The following is a 6,592-nucleotide window of genomic DNA, read 5'->3' as shown; positions in this document are numbered from 1 at the left end:
CATTCCCTCAACAAACAACTACTGAACATCTATTATATGCCAAGAGCCCTCCGAGGCACCAGTAATAAAGATCCAGTACAACAAGTCCCCTGCCTTTCATCTGGTAGAGGAGAGATCTGTACAAACAGTCCGAGTCCAGTGGTTAAGTGCCGCATGAATGAGAAAATGTACCCAAATGTGCCCTGCAAATGCCTTTGCTTACTGAGCAGTGGGGTGCTCCTTTTCATGAGCACCTGAGCAAGGCAGGATCATGCCCAGGGCCCAGGCAAGGGGGAGCCTGGAAGGGAGAGTAGAAGTTACTTAAATCCTGCTGGACTCCGGCAGCAAGACCATGTTCCCTGCCTGCCCCCCAGGGACGGACAGAGCCCTGGAAAGCAGTGATCATCTCAGGCTGACGCATTTCAAACCAAATTTCCAACCACAGGAGGTGGATTAAATAAATTATGATCCTACAAGGTGTATTATATGTTAACGATGGTGAGAAAGACTATGTGGCAACATGGGGCAATGCACGTGCTCTCAGATCAGGTTCTTTCAAAAAGCAGATGTGTATCAGGATCATACCCGGATGCAGTTAAGGATGTGTCCAGACAAAGGCTGGAAGGGAAAACACAGAAACTGGATCCGGTGTGTCTGTGGTAAGATTAGGGGTGATCTTTTATTCTTCTCTTTTCAAACCTGGGTTTAACATAGTTAAATTATTTTATAACAAACAAGGAAAAATATCTTTAATGTTATGAAGTTCACATGTACTACACTCTAATGAAAAATACAGCTTAAAGAAAAAAACAGCACTGCTTTAAATTAGACCTGTTACAAAAGGGAGAAAACAGCAGTCCTGGATTAACACATTTGAAGTAACCCAGGACAAGAAGAAAAAAAAAGGTTTGCACGGGGGAATTAGTTCTCCTTCCAACTCATGGGGCTTAATTATTTTGTCCATCTACCCACCCTGCTGGTGCCAGAGGTGGCGTCGGAACACCCAGGCCAGAAGCAAGTACGCCAAGCAAAGAATGCAGGATTTGCAGAGCTGCCCGCAGGCAGGCTGGGAGATATAATAAGAGGCTGGTGTCCTCCCAAGAGATGATCTTGGAAGGATAACAAATCCAGGCTGCCACTGAAATGAAAACATGGAGACTGATTCAGTAGCCAGGCCAAGTGGCAGCTCCTACAGTGCTCAGGGTGTGTGTGGATGACTAAGAGGGACAAGAGGCCAGCAGGACAGGTTCCTAGCTGTTGAGGGCCCAGCTCTAGGGATCTGATGTGGATCCAGTGCCAAGGAGAGGCGGCCCCCTGCACTGCCCCCTCCCCAGCACTTACACACCGCAGGTTGCACCCACCTGCTCTGTAGGACTTCAGAAAAGGCTTGAGATGGTTCATGTAAGTTTTAAACAGGATGCTTCCTGTTCATCAAGTTTCAAGACCAGGTCATCAGTGAAGCCCCATGACATTAACTCACCCAGCACTCCTCCCAGGACCAGAGGTGTCCCCTGGGCAAGGCTGGGCCTGGCTCCTGGGGAAGGAAGGAAGACTTAGCTAGTAGGCAGTGTGAGTGTTGTTGAATCAGCCCTGCACTGGCGCTTTTGGAAACACGGTTCTGGGGTCAAGGGTGGCCACCCTGGGAGGTTGCCCGGCACCTCTGCTCCTTGTCATTCACCCCATTTGCTGTACCCAAGAAAGACAGAAGAAGCTGGAATATACCTGGGTAAAGCCCTCCTGGTCTCCGTAAAAACAAACCCCTACAATGCCAGGCCCATGGTTGTGATGACTTCTGCCCCTTCCTCCAGCTCCAGACCAGCAAACCACTCCACGCGTCCCAGTCACCCTGGCTGAGGGCCCCTGAGCCTCCAAACTGATCTTGATGAGATTTCAGCTTTCCCAGAACCCAGGGGGAGTTTGCTTTGAATGTTTCTTCCCCACTCTGCCCCCAGGCTCTTCCTCAGAAACAGACAAACTGCTTCTTCTCCAGAAAAGAAGGTAGTAAACAGAGGAGTCAGAGCCAAATCTTTTCCTCTTTTTCATTCAATACCTACCGAGAGTTGAATAGACAGCCCGGTGATGGGGCACACACGGCGATGAGGGAGACCTGGGCCCAGGCCTGAGGAGTTGGAATCTGGGAGTCAGAGACATGGGGGGACATGCACTGAACACCCCTGGCAGGAGGCACAGACAGGGTCCCGTGAGCCGGGGTGCCCAGAGGTCGGAGACAGCGCTCCTGCAGAGGACACCAGGGGAGGCTCCATGGAAGGGCGGGGTCTGAGCCGGTCCGGAAGGGCAGTGGGAAGTGGGGAGAAGGGCATTGCAGGGGGCGGAAGGTCCTGAGGGGAACTGCAGAACAGAGGTCAAAAGGAGCAGCCAAAAGCCGGAGGGATGAGGGGCCATTGGGAGTGGGGAGGTTTCTTGGGGGAAGGGGGCGGGCAGTTTCCTGCACTGTGATCCCACAGACTTGTTCTCTGTCCTGGCGCTTTGGTTTTTGGTGGCCAGTGGTTTGATCTCTGTCAAACAAAGGGAGGAACACCCCTTCCCTCCCAGCAACCCCTATCCCCAGCTGCTCCTCCGGCCCCAAGCTCCCCAACCCCACCAAGCCACAAGCCACAGGGGCAGGAGAGGGCCACCAGGATGTCCCCTCCCCAGCAAGTTCCCTGTCAACCCTCCATGTCCCATCCCCTTATTCTCAATTCAACTAGACTACACTACAGAGTCTTCCCCGAAGGTCAATGGGAATGGCGGCCTGAATTCCCTGGGACCATCCTAATTGCTTTAGTCCCCTGGGAACCTCACACTGGCTAGATCGTGTGTTGCTAATTTTCAGTGCAGAGCCCGTGGTCCCAAGAGACTCTGGGTCAGGATGTGGCATCAGGGTTCCTACATGAGGCCACCTCAGTCGCCTCTAGCACTCTCCTACCTTGGCCCCTCCATTCAGCCCCGGTATTGTGTTCGTGTCCATATCTGTCTACACCAGGGCCCTGCAGTCTCTAGGAGAACAGAGCCTCATCCCATTTGCCTCCTGACCCTCCCCACCTTCCCACCCACTGGCCTGTGGTACGTACAGAGCTGTCAGTGAAGTTGGCTAAAGCCACAAGAAAGGTTGGGGACGTGCCCACTGGACTTTGGGGAAAACACCCTTCTCATGGCAATCACAAGCTCTCAAATCCCCCGGTTTTGGGGGAAGGGGGTCCCCAGCATCCAGGAGAGTCCTGCAGCTGGGAGAGATCAGCAGGTGGTGTGACTCAGTGCTGGGGAGCCCAGCAACTCTGTCTTCTGTGGCCAAAGAGCGCCACCCAGAGGCCAGGCAGTCAGCTCCGATCCCTGTTCACATAGATCTTTCTCTGCCAGGCATGGATGAGCTTCCACCCAGCTTTCCTGAAGAAACTCTGACACCTTAGTGTCTCTCCAGAATGGCTCTGAAGAATTACCTCCTGCTCCCGGAATAGCCAGTCCCCAGCCCTTGCTTCCAGTCCCAGGATTGCCTGTCTGCAAATGAGAGAAAACTGCAGCTCAGAATTCTGCCTCCCACCTGGGGGAGCTCTAAGAATCAAAAGGGCCATCCATGAAAGGGGCAAGCTACAAAAAAGGACAAGATGCTGCTCAAACCCAAGGGGGTTTTTGGTTGTTGTTTGCAAGGCAAGAGGTGTTGTAAAAAAATTCTGCCCTCCTGTTTTCACTTCCTCTTCTCTCTCTCTTTACCCTTGGAAGGGGAAAATCCTGCAAAGATTAGCAACTGATGTACAAGTACCCAAACAATGTTCTCCTAGTTGTATTTTAACTATCTTCTGGCAGCAGCCGCGTGCATGGGTTCTGACATTCTAGCCTCAAGGCCTGGAGGAATCGCTAGATGAGGACAAAGTGTGCAGGTGGAAATGCCCCCTAGTCCAGTGGGCGCCATGCTGTCTTGTCAAAGGGATTCCAGCATGGCATGGATGCCTCCGAAGGGTAAGCTCTGTTCTCATATTCAGGCAGCCCTGTTGAAGACATTGTCTCTATGTTATGTTAGACTACATGGGCCTGCCATCCCCTGGTCCTCAGCAGAAGCGGGCGGTATTTCAGTGGTACAGAGAACCCAGGAATGTCCTCATCCTGCCCAGCCTGCTCCCCAGTCCACAAGTTCCCAAGGGAGCCAGACCGAGGAACCGACTCAAAATGGGAATCGGAGTCCCCAACCCGTACCAGTCCCATAATGTCACCAAGCTCTGGGAGTACTCTTACCTTTAGTGGGTTTAAAAAGAACACATTTCTGGCTGTACATTTACTACAGTGCCAGGCCCTGGGGTCAGTAAAGCTGGGAGTGAACTTAGCTAGCTCACTAGTGAGTGAAGGGCTAGCGAGAGGGAAGGACATGTTCAAGGGGCTTGCATAGTGGGGGCTGTAGGCACGAGGAAGTGCGGCTGGAAGGTGGCCCAAGCACGCCTTTGAGAGACACCAGGCCTTTACACGTGCTGCCCGAAGGCTTACCGCAGCCCCAGCCCCAGCCCAGTCCGACACATGCCCACCCTGCCATCAAGATGCAGCCCACCCCTGTCCCCCTCTGTGAAGCTCTTCCCAGCACCTCTACTTCCAGGTGGAGTGGGGTGCTTCCCATCTGTGGTTTTAACAGTGTTTCTCCTTTTGGACGGTGTGATCCCAATCTGAGTCACTGTGGCTGGCTCCCGATGGGCATTAAAGAAATTGCTGACTGTGTGTCCTCATTGACTAGTTTATCACAGAAGAGGGGCTGGGTAAATGTTTCTTGAATGAACAAATGAACAAATGAATGAATGTACGATTGGCATGTATAGTGTGGGGGGGACACGAGGAGAGCTGTACAACACAGCGAAGACAAGTAGTGATTCTACAGCATCTTACTATGCTGATGGACAGTGACTGTAATGGGGTATGTGGGGGGGACTTGGTGATGGGGGGAGTCTAGTAACCATAATGTTCCTCATGTAATTGTAGACTAATGATAGCAAAAAAATAAAAATAAAAAAATGAATGAATGAATATCAAGTGGTTATCAGGCTCGCATGTGGCTAGACCTTAGGACAGGCACCCTACCTTACATCACTCTTGTCCCCATAGGGCTTCACAGTGAAGCCACCACTTTACTGAAACTACTAGCTCACTCAACCTTTGAGAATCACTTAGTGAACAAATATTTACTGAGCTCCAACAATGTGCCAGGCTCAGTTCTCTGCCCTCAAGGAGTTTACATTTGATAGGGAATGAGACACCCTGCTTTTTGTGTCATATACACATTTATCTTTCACCTTCACACCCTTTTTTGACCACCCAGGACCCTGGACTTCAGCATTTAGGGGGCTAGTGATGTCCCGTGTCCTTGCAGGAGAAGCTGCGTCCTTGGGAAAGGATAGCAGATGAGTGACTCATGAGGCAACCAGAGGAGCGAAGTGGTGCCGTTTGGGCCCCAGTGACAGGGGCAGGGGAGGTGTCACTTGCTTGCTGGCCCTCAGTCTCACTCTGCAGCCACTGACAGTGGGGTGGAACTGGCTGTCCCATTGTGATTAAAGTGAATTAAGTAGAATCAGCTTTCCTCACTAGATGGCACAGAAATCCTGATGGCCACCCTCGCCCCGGGCACCTCGCTACCTGGGGCCTTCGGTGCTTCGTCCTGGATTGACTCCTCCGGCACATCATCCCCTTCTCTAGCTGCCCGGTTCCCTGGCACATGCAGTTTTACAGGCATTTGGAGAGGGGCGCCAGCCTCCAGGATGACTGCCTGCTGGACTGTGGGTGCTGTTCTTAGGCAGCGTTTCCCACTTTCCTGGGTGGCATGAGTACCTCACGAGGCACTGAAGGTGGGTGCCAAAAGACACCAAGAAACTCACTAACGCAGAATGCGGGGGCGTGCACCTGCCTTAGAGACCTGGCCTGTGTGGTTTGCCTACAAAGCTAGGTGCATATGCAGTCTCAACAAAGATTCATTTTTTGGAAAAAAAAGATATAAGCTGCACGGAAAGAACTATCTATTTAAAGTAATCATGTGATGAATTGCTGCAAAATGACAGATAGCACCTCTTTTATGGCAAATGATCTTGGGTTTTTATGATGTGGATTTGTTAAAGGTTTGAAGCAAATTGCATCCTTCGCAGATTCACTTTTCCTAGGTCCTCCCTGAAGTTGAGGGGCAGACAGCTCCTACAAGAAGCAATAATTTACATAACCCTGTCCGTACCCACAGCACTAGGGTGTAAGTACTTACCGGAAGAAAGCCTCACAATTTCCCCAATCACAGGGAATCCAGAGGATGGTGTTGGCAAATGAAAATGATATGTGCTCCAGATTTCATAGTGAATAAGCAATAATCCTCTTCATTCTCTTCTCATTTCTGCCAGTGAAATTGAGAACAGCAGGCCTGCTTTCTTCTCTTCAATGCCAACTGATGAAATCACCTCCAAAATGCAAGCCATAAACAATAATTCTAAGCAGAAACCACGGAAGTGTCCACTTTACCCTGCAGCTGGGGAGGGAGAGGCGCCAATCAGCATCAACACCAGGTCAAAGAATCAGATTGGATTGGGTGTTAGGTTGAAGATTTTCACAAGAATATAACTCTTGCTCTCCTGGACAACACGTGGACTCATTGGGAGCATCC

At 51.1% G+C, this 6,592-nt stretch overlaps 1 long non-coding RNA gene across 1 annotated transcript; it reads right to left on the bottom strand.

Moving 5' to 3' along the window:
* Positions 1–527: 527 nt before the first annotated feature.
* On the bottom strand, positions 528–2,373 carry LOC108387062 (uncharacterized). Its single transcript, XR_001850719.3, has 3 exons — positions 2,034–2,373; positions 1,341–1,513; positions 528–1,117 (listed from the first exon to the last, which is right to left on the bottom strand). It is a non-coding gene; the product is annotated as an uncharacterized lncRNA (long non-coding RNA).
* Positions 2,374–6,592: the final 4,219 nt, after the last annotated feature.

This window comes from Manis javanica, chromosome 4, assembly GCF_040802235.1.
Source record: "Manis javanica isolate MJ-LG chromosome 4, MJ_LKY, whole genome shotgun sequence".
Classification (NCBI taxonomy): domain Eukaryota; kingdom Metazoa; phylum Chordata; class Mammalia; order Pholidota; family Manidae; genus Manis; species Manis javanica.
This window is presented reverse-complemented; position numbering and strand designations above follow the sequence as displayed.